Here is a 14,452-nt window from a genome sequence, read left to right on the forward strand (position 1 = left end):
TAATTAGGGTCACTCATAGGAGCATGAGTGAGAGGTTGTTCCCAGGAACATGGACAAGTCTCCAATGTCTACACCACGGAAGAAACTGTCTGTCTGTCTCTCTGTCTGTCTCTCTTTCTAGTAGGGATTTTCCCTGGGTTTTGATCTTTGATCTCTGTGTCCCATTGTAGCTGTTCATTTTAATCAAGCAACAGATGTATGTAAGCCATGGTATAAGGTGTACTCAGGTGGAAAGTAGCCAACACCAACAATGCATATTGGATAGCTGTGGTTTGCCAAGAGTTTCAATGTATTACCTCATTTATTCTTTTCAACACTGCAAATTGGTATGTTTACACATATTTTAAAGATAATGTCTTAGGATCTTTATGTAATATATAAACAAGCAGAGACTCTGTATTTAATGCCCAGAGAGGGCAGGATTCAGGTACGCTTTGGTCTGACTCCAAAGCCTGGATTCTTTCTTCTATCTGAAGTAGAGGGGACGTTCCAGTATGAGAGCTGTTACTGATAACTGGTTATAGCTGCCTGCAATGAAATACTAAAAATGGATTTCAAGACTGAATTCAAACCAAGAAGGCATGAGTGCTGTAATTGTTTAGTCATGCCTGCAGGGAGACGGCAGGAGTATTGTGATTGCTTAGTCATGCCTGCAGTGAGAGCAGAATAGGTTAGTTCTTATGTGCCATATATTTACTCTTATCTTTGATACCAATATGATAAAAGACCCTCAAAGGACAATGATTTTATAAATCAAGTGAAATACATATGATCTGGAATGGGGAATATAAATCAAATTGATCGATTGAGAAGGCCTTAAGTGTGAAGTGTATAACATATGGTGTTTGGATATAGAGTAGGCAATTTAACATATCTTTGCTTAATGAATGAGTGAATATTCAACTGAATAGTTGAAAATGTGACAACTTCTGATTCCTTGAGATCCTCAGAGTCCGAGTGCCTTAAACTGTCCATCAACACCATTTCTCTAGTTGCCAAGAGAAATGCCAACACCGTCTCTTTAGTTTCTGATAAGAATGCTAATCCAGAATTGCATTTTAACAGAATATCTTTGATTTATTTTCAAGTCATAGTTGATGTAATAAAGGGAAATTTTATCTATTTATGTTCTTGAAGAGCTTCTGTAGAAAATGCTAAGTTCATATTTTTCAGTATTGTTTTTGTAAAATTGCTACTGTGTGTACACATTGTATGCAGGAGGGAGTGCACACGAGTCAGAAGATGTGTACAGGTCCAGAATAGCTTTGTGGGGACAGTTGTCTCCTTCCACCATTTATGTGGGGCTCTAGTCTGATTCCGTTGCTGCGACAAACTCCATGACCAATGAAGAGGGCAAAGGATTTATTTCATTTACACTTCTGTCCATCAGAGGGAAATAAGAAAAGAAATTTAACCAGGAACTGAGTCAGAAAACACAGAGGAATGTTGCTTGCTGGCTCACTTACAGGATCATGTTCAACTCACTTTCATATATTGCACAGGACCTTCTACTGGGAATGGTGCTCCCCATGGTGGGCTGGGTCCTCCTGCATCAATTAATAATCAGGACAATCCCCTAAAGCCATGCTTATGGGCCAGTCTGATTTATGCAAGTCTTTACTTGAGGCTTTCCTCTTAGATGAATGTAGACTGTATCAAACTGACAAAACTGACTCGGACACTTAGGTTCTGGGAGTTGAACACAGGTCACAAGGCTTCAGTGGCAAATGCCTACATCCACTGAGCCATCTTGTCTCAATATTCTTTATATAGAGAATAACTTGTATATTCCAAGTTTGTTTATATACTTTTATTGTATTACCTAAGAGGCATTGTACTAATGAATTAAAAACAAACCATGTCTTTGGCTTCTAGAACCTGAATTTCAGTAAGGGAAGACTGTCTCTGGTGGTTTGAAGGAAAATGGCCCCCATAGGGAATAGCACTATTAGGAGGTGTGGCTTTGTAGGAGTAGGTGTGGCCTTGTTGGAGGAAGTGTGTTTTTGTGGGAGTGAGTTTTGAGGTCTCCTATTCTCAAGATGTTCCCAGTGACACACATTCCACTTTCTGTTACCTTTGGATCAAGATCTTTTAGCTCCTTCTCCATCACCATACCCGCCTATACTTCCATGTCCTGCCATGATGATAATGGACTAGACCTCTGAAACTATAAGCCAGCCCCAATGAAATGTTTTCTCTTATAAGAGCTGCCATGATCATGGTGTCTCTTCACAGCAATAGAAGTTGGTATGGGACTAGGGTGTTGCTGTGATAGGCCTGACCATGCTTCTGTTTGGAGGTATCTGGACTTTGGGACTTTGGGTTAGGAAGGCAGTGGAATGCTTTAAGCACTGCTTAATGGGCCATCCTAGTAGGAGCCTGGAAGACAGTGGAGCTGAGTGTGATTTGATGAACTCTGGGGACTGGCTCAAGAGGCTTCAGAGGAGAATTGTAGTTTGTTGCCTAGAGGGATTTTTTTGTGATATTTTAATGAAGAATATGGTTGTTTTTTGCCCTTGTCCAAAGAATTTACCTGAGATTAAAGTGTGAAGTTTGGTTTAATTCCCTTAGCAGAGGTAATCTCAAGCCATTCTGGTATTGACTCTGTTATGTGGCTATTGGTGTTAACTCTAATGAAGATTTATATTAAAAAAGAGAAATCTGAGCAAGTAAAAATATAAAATGTGCAAGTTGAGGATAAAAGGGGTACCAGGAAGTGGAATGAAGCTAAATTCTGTGTTTAAGGATCTAAACAGTTTAAGAAATGGAATAAAGGGAGTGGCAACCTTAGGGCAAGACCCCACCCAGCTAAGCTTCCAACTTATGAAAATGAATTAAAGAAAAACTTAGGTCCAGGCATGGTGATGCACGCCTTTAATTCCACTATTCCAGAGGCAGAGTCAGGTGGATCTCTGAGTTTGAGGCAACCCTGGTCTACAGATCCAATTTCAGTACAGCCAAGCTTGGACAGTAAAGGAAACCATCAGAAACAGGAAGCTGGTGAAGATATAATTGAACAAGGGGACCATATTCCAGCCACAGCAAGCAGCAGAACTTGGCAGGTTCAGTCATGTGGTTATGGCTTTAGAGTCAAGGATAGAAGAAAGGGGCTGTGGAACCTTCCTCTGTGACTAAGGAAAGCTGCTGAGGCCAGGCATGTGTCCGGGTGGCCCTGAATGGAGGCCTAGAGAAGCCATTGTATGAAGCTGTGGAGGTGAAGTCTGGATTGCCTTGGAGACCCCAAGATGTTGGGGATGCCAGAACCATGGGATACATGCCAAGAAGAGCTACTAAAGGGAGTGGAACCAACCCAAGAAAAAGAAGTGTGTTGCGGTCAACAAAAGTGTTTTGACACCAGACATGGAGATGCAGGGTTTGGAGTTTGCCCAGCTGGTTTTCGGTCTTGCTTTGGTCTAGTATTTCCTTATTATTTCTATTTCTTACAGTTTAGAACAGTATTATATATCTTGTGTCATTGTATATTAGAAATGTGTGATCTACCTTTTTATTTTGATTTTACAGGGAGTTAAGAGATTGCATGAATTTTAGAGAAGACTTTGGAATACTCCAAAGAGACTGTTAAAGACTATGGGGATATTTGAAGTTGGATTGAATGCATTTTTGCATTATGAAATTGCTAATAATAATTATGATATTGCTAATAGGGGACCATGGAGTGGAATGTTGGGGTTTGAAATAAAATGGCCCATATAGGGAGTGGCACTATTGGGAGGTGTGGCTTTGCTGGAGTAGGTGTGGCCTTGTAGGAGGAAGTGTATAACTGTGGGGGTGGGCTTTGAGATCTTCCATGCTCAGGCTGTGCTCAGTGACACACAGTTCATTTTCTGTTGCCTGCAGATCAAGATGCAGAACTCTCAGCTACTTCTCTAGCACCATGTCTGCCTGCACACTGCCATGTCCCATCACGATGATAATAGACTAGACCTCTAAGACTGTGGGCCCTACCAGTTAAATGTTTTCCTTTATAAGAGTAGCCATGATCACGGTGTCTCATCATAGCAATAGAAACCCTAACTATGACACTGTCCAAAATGCTAATAGATAAAAATAAACGAGAAGCTACTGAAGGTAAATGAATGAGGTGACGTGGTTTGGGCTGCAAGACTGCGGTGATGAAGTGACAGGGAAGGCAAGGCTCGAGGGCAGATGGGAAGGACAGGAAGGGTGAAAAGTGCGTGGAGGGGCAATCCTAGTCAGAGACTAGAAGCAGGTCTCCAGAGGCAGGCACACAGGTCAATAGATGTGGAGAGGAGCTGTCCAACACTGAGAATAAAGCAGCATCCATAGACCATAGGCAGAATATTTAAAAAACGTAGTGTGATTTGCGTGTGTGTGAGTTCATGTATGTATGCCTGTGTGTGGTCAGAGGACACTTTTAGGAATGGCTTCTTACCTTCCACCTTCTTGAGGCAGACACTCACTGTTCCCTGCTCTTCTGTTACAGCAAACCTGGCCCATGGGTTCCCGGGCAATTCTCTAGTTTCTGTCATTCTTCTCATAGTGGAAGGGGGTGTTGGGAATACAGAAGCACACACCACCACATTCAGCGTTTTCTGTGGGCCCTAGAGGTCAAACCCAGGTCATCAGACTTTTGCAGCTTGTTTCTTTTCCAGAGCCATCTCCCTGCCCCAATGTGTAATTTTTGAGCCACTACTAAGTCTTACACTATTGGGTCTCTACTGTGCCTAAGTGCTTGGTCTGGTCATCCAGTATTGCTTCCCAGTGGCTGCGGTATTAACACTACTCCTTAGAAAAATTCTGCAAAACCAGAGCTCTTTGGACAAATAAATGAGAGACTCTAGAAAAAAAAATGCAACAAAGCCATTTGTAAGGGTGCTTATTTCTGGTTTTCAAGCTGATATATCTATTAAACATCTGGTGTAGCAATTATTAATATCTGGGGGAAGTAATAGTCTGAGAGCCAACTTTGAAAAATGTTAGTGGGCTAATGCTTACCTGGCCCTGCTTAATCACCTCCTGTGGTAATAAGCTCATTATGTCCCAAGGCAATCCATCCTGTTTCTAGGCTGATTTCATCGACAAGGAGTTTGCCTTATGTGCACTCCAAACCCCTTAAAACATCTGCAAAAGGAAGCAAAAGCTAAAGCCATCAGTAAGTTCCTTCCTTCGCCTCTCTGTTGCCCAGTACCCCTTCCCCTTTAAGGCTCAGTCACTAGTCCATGTCACAGTGTTGAGTGACAAGCAATAGAAATCAATCCTACAGAAGGTAAAAAACCTAATTTTTGGAAGAATGTGGGTTGATTCATAGATCTAAGAAATGTATGAATGTCCCAGCTTTGGAAGGCAGGAGCACAGGCAGTACTCCTTCCTCTCCTCTGCTGTCTCCAGGCCTCTTCTTGAGATGCTCTTATTACTTAGCATAGACTGACTTTGACTCACTATCCCCCTGTCTCAGCCTCTGGAGTACTAAGGTTGCACAATTACAGACATGCGCTATGCTATGGTTTAGTATAAAATGGCCTCTCCCTAGCTGGAGGCGCTAGCATGAAGACTGTAGAACCTTAGGAGATGGGGCTCCTGCTCTAGCCCCACTCCAGTCCTGTTGAGATTAGTGTGAACAGCTCCTGCTTCTGCTGCCACGATAGACTGTAAGTTAAGTACACACCCCGTGCTCAGCACCGGCCATTCTAACTGTGTTTGTTTTCAGAGCTGCCTTAAAAGCATGACTCACTCCATTTTTCTCTCTTTGTTCCCATTTAAGTTTAAGGGCCCAGAGAAGGGTCTGACTGCTCCACATTGAGTCACGTCTTCAACCCTTGGCCTTGAGAGAGGTCAGCGTTTTATTGGTTAGTTTCACTGCATATAAGGATAATAAGAGAAGTCTACAGAAAGAAACCAAGATGAAGATGAGAAAAAACAGAAAATGGGCTTCTGGGTACTTCAAGGGGAAACCAGCAAAGCCTCTCCTCCTACATATTCTGTGGTCTGGAGTTAATTAGACTTTGACATCTATACAAGTAATTTCCATACCATTCAATTTCACCAACATGACAATGCTGTCTGCAGGGTTCCCGTGGCCTGTGCCTTAGTCCCCGGAGTGCTCATTGACAATGGGGATGTGTTTCTCTGTGTCTTTATTAGACAATAATGAAACCTATAGCATGTCTTCAACAAAATCTGACTTGCATGATCGTGAGGAGAGATAGGCAAGTAATCAGCAGGGGAGTATTGGCCATGCAGTGTGCTGAGAAGGAGGTATGAGTGGTCAGGTGAGCCCATGGAGAAGCATGTTTGCAGGAAGCTGCTCGCAGACAGAGAGAACTGGCCTCGCTTGGCCAGAGGGGCTTCTCATGGGATATGAGGACTTATGGAGAAAGATGTGTGAAAAGCCTCAGAGGCAAGGTGGAAAATCCAGAACTGAGACTTTGGAAGCTCTTGCCCAAGCCTGACAACCTTTCTAACAGGAGTCTTGTGAGGTTGTTGGGATGGTAGGGAGGAGAGACCTTTAAGATCATTTAGAGAAGAACTCTAGCAGTCTTAAGCACAGCTGCCACTACCTTACCCATGAAGTCTTTGTTCCAACACTTCACTAGAGCCTTTTAAGGGTTGCTAGGAAACCAGGGATGCTTGAGCAGTTGTGATCCGATTGCAGTAATCTTCTAGGTTTCCATGGTTGGAGGAGGAGCCAGGCTGGCCCGGTGCTGCGTTCTCTTCCCTTACTATGGAGTACAGCGAGCCATAAGTGTCTTTCGGTTGTGTGAATTCAACTCTGTGATCTCAGTTCAGGGATGTGGAGAAGAGAATTGGTGGTGGTGGTGGGGAGTACGAGCTTGTAACATAAATAATTTAAGTGTTCCCATCCCCTTTCCACACAATGAGCATATGCTGGAAATGAGACAGGAGACATGTGTCTGCTTCTGCCTCAGACACATTCACTTCCCACGAGCTGCTCCACAGTGTGATTCTAGCATTTAAAGATATGCATTTTTCATATAACTTGGCCCCTAAATACAAGTTAGTTACATCATCTGGTGCTTAACCAAAGAAATAGCCATTCTGAAGAATTTGGCTGACACACGACTGTAGCTGCCCCTTCTGACCTCAGCTCTCTGCCTAAAATGAGGCTCCCTGTCCCATTCTCTTTCTTTGTCGCCGTGGGAGATGCCACATGATTTTGCCCATTTGCAAATTTGCATGGCCTTGCTAGGAATCAGCACAGCTTACACAGTTTTCCCGTGCCCAGTTGTTGTCATTGACATCACAGAAAGTGCACCCAGGTGCCTTCATCTAAATAGCAGGCCCTCTGTGAAGCAGGTTTTGCAGCTTCCCACTGACCTGTGCTCAGAGTTTGTTGGAGTTTTATGTTGAGTTTTAGATGGTTGTTGATCTTAAATTTACCTAGGATAGCTACTTTGGGCTTTCAGGCAATATCTTTTGGCCAACTGTCTGTCCATTTCTTGTAGTCCATCTTTAAAATTAATGTATTTGAGTAGGTCAATGTATACATGCAGGAAAAAAGTAAAGAAGAAAGGCCGAACATTGAATTCGTCCATTCTCCAGCCCCTCCCCTTCTCCAGAGTCACCAATGGGGAGCAGTTTATTGGCTGGTCTTCCAGAGATAACCTATGCACTTGTTAATGTTTATGAATATCCCTGCATCTTGTTTGACTTCACTCTGTAGTGAGTGCCTTACTCTGCTTGGACTTCATAAAAACATACCACAGTCTAGGTGACTTACCCCTCAGAATATTTTTGTCTAATGGTCCTGGAGGCTGGAAAGTCAAAACCAAAGTGCTGGCGGGTGACTTTCTAGTGGGGCTTCTCAGAGGCAAGAAGTCCCTAGATATGTTAGGTACTAGGCTTTCAGTGTATGAGTATGGACGCAAGGTGCAGACATTCCGTCTGCAGCAGCAGACATTGGAGATGTTTGCCCGACCTGTAGGTTTAGGCAAAGATGCACTTACATTATTGCCTTTCCTGGAGACTGGACTGATGGTGCTGGATGGCTGGTACCAGATGGGATGATTGGAAGGGGAGAATGCAGAATCCAGATCCAATGGTGGGCCTCAGTGGATGGGCACTGACGGTTCTCACATGATCTGATGTCGTGATCAAGATGGAGAGTATGGACTTCATGAGCCTTTGCTCTCTGGGAGTGATTGTGAGACGGGCACCCAGATTAAGAGGTGGAGCCCATGCAGGAAAGGGAAGGAGACAGCTATCTTTGTTATAATCTATATATTTTGGCAAGTCAGTTCTTGGTCCTTAAACCCAGGACCTCAGAGAGCCGGAGGCCATAGTGGGGCTGTGGATGCCTCTCCCAGTGCAGCTCTGGCATGGCATGCTCCCCCTTTCACACTGCAGTCCCCTCTTTGCCCTGAACTCTCAGACACAGCCCAGTTCAGCTTGCTCTCCACCCACCTCTCCACCCATCGCCCATACTATCTCTTAGCGCTCCATCCGTTTCTGCTCTCTCCTCGCTCACTCGCAGCTGTACGGCTCTTAGTCTGCCCTATGGTCTTGCTTGCTGATTTACCTTTTACTTTGTGCCTTTTAACTTTCCTGGGGATGTTTGTTTTCCTTTCTGACCAGAATGAAGACTATGAGGATGCTAAACACTTCTAAGTGTTCCCTAGCATGTCTAGCGTGTACCATGCTCTCTGAAAATACTGGGTGAATGCTCATTGGGAGAACACATTCTCTTGGTGCCTTAGGGAAGAAGAATGCAAAAGAAAAGAGAGAGGCCCAGGATGTTTTTCTCTGAAAGTCGTTCATTGCCCATCAGTTTCCTCCCAGGTTGGTTGTTTGCACTGGGCATACTGTATGCTTGTCCCTTGGCTCTCGTTGGGAGTTGGTTGTCCTAGAGTCTGAAAGCTGCAAATGCTCTAGTTTCCTATACACAGAATGGCAGAGAATTCTCATATTATCCCGTGTAGGTTACTTACAGTGCTTAGAGACATGATTGCTAAGTAGCTGCTCTACAGTCTCAGTTAAGGAATAATGACAAAAAAAAAAAGCATTCTGTACAACTTCAATGTATATGCAGTTCATGTCCCTCGCCAGTATTTGGTGGAATTGACTGATGGAATCTGTATGGGGAGAGCCACTGCGCTTTAAATGGAATCCTACAGTTGGCCAATGAATGTCATTTACTATGCACTATTATAGCTCTAATTTACATACTTAGAGAAGTTGTCACTGGTATAAGTAGTTGTTTGGAGAGTTGAAATCCTAATGTGTCTAGTTTGTGTTTGCCTCCTTTTATCCACATTCTATCTGCATGTCCCTGCCATTTATCATGACAGTCATGGAACATTCCAGCAATGATAAATATGTGATACATAGCACCTACCAATACAGAACAGGGAACTCTGCAAGTCCTTTTTAATAAAAGTTGTCTCAGTAGAGCTTTGTTCTCTTTGGACAACAGTAGAGGTCTTGAACACAGGCTTGGCTGGTGCCCAGGCTATGGTTGGAGACCAGGCTGTGGTTAAAACCCAGGCTGTAATAGACACATGGTTAGACTTACCCCTGCCCATTTGATTCTGACGCAGATGGTCATGGACAATAACTTCAGAGATGTTGCATTACAAGCCCTATGTGGCCAACTAATTCTTCCCATAGGGTAAGTACTAGATAATTTTGGCATTTTAAGAATTGACCATCCTCAATATCATACTTTTGTAGTTCTGAAGATTGAACCCAATGACTCGTGCGTGTTAGACAAGTGTGCTTCCCCTGAGTTCTATCCCCAGCACAAGCCCAGCACTGCATTTATGCCTAGAGTGCTGCATGGACCTGCTGAGAAGAAAAGGAAAGCTTGGCTGGATGCACTGAACATGGACAGGGACTTTGGGCTGTGTCATCAGGACCTGTGATGCTCACTGTCAAGGTTATGAGGCAGAGGCCAAGACAGGGGGCTCTGGAGACAGTCACACCAAAAGGAAAAACAAAATGAAGATTCCATCTTTCCCAGTGCAATTTCAGACATTGTGTCTGAAATTTGCCCTTGTGTGTGGCACTTGAGTGAGTCATGCTGTTGGAATGGATTTTATCAAGTGCAAGGGCACAATGCAATATTTGTTTGTTTGTTTGTAAGGACAAGTAGCTTGGAACAATCTGTTACTTGGGCTGGAGTCATCTCAGCCCCCTCAGTGCAATGACAGCCTGGTGGGAACCTGAGATCGAAACAGCTTAACCACAAGCAGGAGATGAGGAACAGGAGCACTCTGAAGGACAGTCCCTAATGTTTGCCAGTGTATTTGCATAACACTTCCCACAGCTGGAGGGCAGAAGGTTCCCAGCTTCTTGAGTTTCCCTCCTCAGCAGACAAGAGTAGACCATTTGGAAGTTGGTGTAAAGGGCAGAGAATTAGCAGTGGCTAGTTTGAGGGGCAGTCCCTACAATGTTCAGCTGGACAGACACTTTCTGGGATCATGTGTACTCAGACCACATCACCTCTATTATTACAGAATCAAGTCAAGTTGAAGGCGAGTCCCTTGGGATCCATAGCAGAACCTATCAGCAGCCTTGTAAGTCTTCCTCTTGGAGTTCCTGCAGGATGACAATCCGTGAAGTCACCATCCTTGCTGGACTCCGTGTTTCTCTTGTTCTGAGACAGAGCCTCATGTCACGCAGTCTGTCCCTGAACTTTGTATGTAGCCAAGACTGCCACGATCCTCCTACCTCCTCTTCCTCCGTGCTGGGATTATAGGCTTGTGCCACCATGCTAGTTATGTGTAGTGTTGGGGACTGAACTCAGGGGTTCTTGAATTCTCAGCAAACACTCTACCAACTGACCCTTGGTTCTCCGCCCAGTGTTCCTTCCTACAAAGCCTACCATGCTTTGAGAAGTGCATGTCAGGGAAAGAACTTTGCTTCTTGAATGTTCACAGTTCAGAAAAACAATGTAAATTGATCAGTTTCCCACTCTGCTTGAAAGAGCACACGGAAAACTGAAGCTTCGGGATTCCTCATCGCCTGTTGCCTGTTTGGCATCTTTCACGTATCCTGGACCATATAGGATATGGACTATGGCAGGGACTTGGAGTTCCTGGTGACAAAAATCTAATGTAAAAAAAATGCATTGGGCCACATCTGATCTATAGACTCTGCTAGATCTCCAGTGTTTCCAGGGATTTGTCTCCTTATCTATAGATATTGTATATTTTGTATATGTTATGTAATTTTTCTTGACTTAATTTCTAGACGGTTCTTTTCCTGAAATGGTCGTGTCACTACTGGTAGTCCTAACCAGAGTCTGTAGTGAGTTTTAGTGATCCAGAGATCCAGGGAGGGAAAGAGGATATCTCTCTACAGCTGTGTTGAAAACCACAGAGAGGTTTATGACTAGCTTGTGGGAAGTAATGGGAACCAAGGGAAGCAGTGCTCTGATTGGCTAGCTAGGATTGAGGGGGTGGAGTCATCTGCCTAAACTCACAGGTGGAGTGGAGGTATCTATGTAACAGGGAGGGGTGTATGTGCGTGCGTGTGTGCGTGTGTGTGTGTGTGTGTGTGTGTGTGTGTGTGTGTGTGACTGTCTATCTGCCTATCTGTGTCAGTGATATTTAAAGAGTAGATCTTCAGGAAGAGATTCTACATAGACAACAATGACAAAACACACATACCTCTGTACTAATTTATATTTTTCCTGTATTCAGTGTGTGATTGTTTATTTATATTTTGCTTGCCGCCTGAAATCCTTTGTGAAATGAGGTGGAATAAATAAATGATAAGATGTGTAAACTGGCTGCATAAACAAGCCAGCGCCTCTCCCCATGCGGAAGGAAGGAGGGGTTGATTAACGACGAGCGGTGAGATGAGCCGCAGCTTCGGGATTTGCTGGGTTGAATCGGAAATTTTCTCCAAAGACTCAGGATTTTAAAGCTTGGATTCTTAATGCAAACTTCAAGCTGGGGTTTTGTGGAAGTCATCATCGGAACTGTGACCCAGCTAATGGACCAGTGCATTGATGGGTTTGTGATTTTTCTGGCATTGTTGGAAAGTGGAAGAAAATACGAGGTGCCTGGTTGTGGAAGGAAGCAGATTCCTGGAAAGGTACCCCGGAAGGGCGAATATTGTCTCTAGGCCCCTCCTTCCTCTCTTTCTCTGTTTCTTCCACTTCCCCTGCCCCCTTTCTTTTTCTTGTCTGTCAGATGAGTGGCCTCCTTCACCAAATGCTGCGCCATTACGGTGAGTTCCTGAATTTACCTTAGGCTCAAAGCAATGAAAGTGTGTGACAACTGAGACCTGTGAAGCTGTGACCCAAGGCAAACCTTTCTCATAAGCTGTCTTCTCAAGCATGCCATCACAGTAATGGAATATATGGGACTAATGCGGAATACATGAAAGCAAGGCTGTTTGTCTCTTTTCGGACACTGGACAGCTAGGACCTCTGTCATGAGCATGGCTGTTGTAAGTTTGTACCTGGCTTGGCATGGTGGTACACAATACCAGCACTTGAGAAGCTGAGGCAGGAGGATCATAAACTCAAGGCTAAGTGGGTTACATAATGAAACACTGTCTCAAAATTAAACCAGAAAAGCCCCCCAAACCCAACTAAACATGAAAAGCACATTCCTCTATTTGTAGATCTTGAGGGGGGCCCATATAATGTGTATCCCACACACAGTTTCATCCCAAGAACTAAGAGGGAGACAAGAATCTTAGTGTTCGTATCTTTCTCTGCCGCATTGCCTGGCACTTAATAGATGTTCAATGAATGTGTTTTTTTTTTTTTTGGTTTTTCGAGACAGGGTTTCTCTGTGGTTTTGGAGCCTGTCCTGGAACTAGCTCTTGTAGACCAGGCTGGTCTCGAACTCACGGAGATCCGCCTGCCTCTGCCTCCCAAGTGCTGGGATTAAAGGCGTGCGCCACCACCGCCCGGCTTCAATGAATGTTTTTGACTAAATGAACTAGCCACTCCATCTTCTTCATCTGTGCTGTCTTGCCGTCTAGACAGCGACACTCTTCATGTGCACGTGTGTACACAGGCATCATCTTCAAGCACTGTTGTTTTCTAACAGGCTCTCCTAATGGCTGGGGGCTTGCCAAGGAGACTGGGCTGCCCAGTGAGCCCCAGAGGTCTGCCTGTCTCTGCCTACACAGTAGCAAGATTACAAGGACATGCCACCAAGTCAGGTTTTTCAAATATGAGTTCTAGGGTCAGAATCAGGTTTTTGTGCTTGTGAGGCAAACCCTTTGTTGACTGAGCCATCTCTCCGGCCTCCGGTTTCTATTTAGGAGTATTAAACAATGAATGTGTGGGTGTGCTCTCAGATGCACAGCAAGCACTTACATGGTAGCTTTTGAAATCTCTATTTTTTTATTTTATTATTTTTCCAGGAACATTGCTGAGCCCAAAGCAGTGCCCTTTTTCCCTTTAAATTAAAATTTTTAGTTCTAGGATATAACCAAGAGCCTGTGCATGCCAAGGAAGCCCTCTGACCCTGAGCACACCCTAGGTTTGTGAAAGGTCCCCCTTGTGTGCTGAGCTGCCAGGACGGCCGAGACTGAAGCAAGTGAGGGACTGGTGTATTAGCAACAGACATGGGCTTAAAAGTCTCGGGGGTGGGGGGGGGGGTGGCAGATCTCTGTGACGTTATCCTGCCGGCTTTCTAAGAGCCCACAGTCTCCAGCCAGAAAGTAGCAAGGGACCCGTGTGTTTTTTCTTTTCTCTTTATTCTTCCCTTGTTTATTACATCTGGACTGCAGTTTCCCCTCCCTTCTCTCCTCCTGGTCTCTTCCACCTCCATTCTTCCCCAGATCAACTCCTCCTCTTTCCCCTTCAGAAAAGGGCAGACCTCCCAGGGATATCACCAAACATGAAATATCAAGTCACTCATATGCTCTGCCGCACACTTTTATTTTTTCTCTGTAGCTTTGGAGCCTATCTTGTAACTTGCTCTGTAGCTCAGACTGGTCTTGAACTCACAGAGGTCCACCTGCCTCTGCTTTCCAAGTGCTGGGATTAAAGGCATACAGCGCCACCACCGCCCAACTCCACACACCTTCTTGCCTCTTGTTAAGCCTGGAAGGCTTTTTTTCAATGTTCACATGCTGGTGAGGCCACCTCCATTTAGTTGCCCCAGAAGCAAATAGCCTGAGATAAAGATTTGAGAAAATATCCTGTATTTGGGAGGTAGTTTCAAGAAGTACTGTAAGGTGGACTGGAACAAGGCAAGGGTGTAAGGAGTGGTGTGTTATCAGAGGACTGCAGCCACTGAGACCTCGGGGTCGACATCACTGTGAACTGTGGGAAAGGGGCCAGAGTCTGTCCCCAGAGACAGGAAAGCAAGTACACCTGGAGGAGGTATAAGACCACATCAAGGGGACATGATGCAGGGTGGAGACTTCTCTCCAAGGAGTATCTTTATCTGGGGTAGTAGCTAGTCTGTGTGCAGAAGGCCCCGGAGGCTCATTTGTGGTGCAGAATTGCATTTAGAACCCAACACTTTCTTTAGGGGCGTGC

The 14,452-nt window shown here is 44.6% G+C and overlaps 1 protein-coding gene across 2 annotated transcripts in view; it reads left to right on the plus strand.

The window, feature by feature from the left end:
• Window positions 1-14,452, plus strand: part of Shisa9 (shisa family member 9) — a 313,031-nt gene that overhangs the window by 29,767 nt on the left and 268,812 nt on the right. The window lies entirely within an intron of this gene.

This window comes from Microtus oregoni, unplaced genomic scaffold (genome assembly GCF_018167655.1).
Source record: "Microtus oregoni isolate MIOR12 unplaced genomic scaffold, Mior012 000027F_ref0000203, whole genome shotgun sequence".
Taxonomy (NCBI): Eukaryota; Metazoa; Chordata; class Mammalia; order Rodentia; family Cricetidae; genus Microtus; species Microtus oregoni.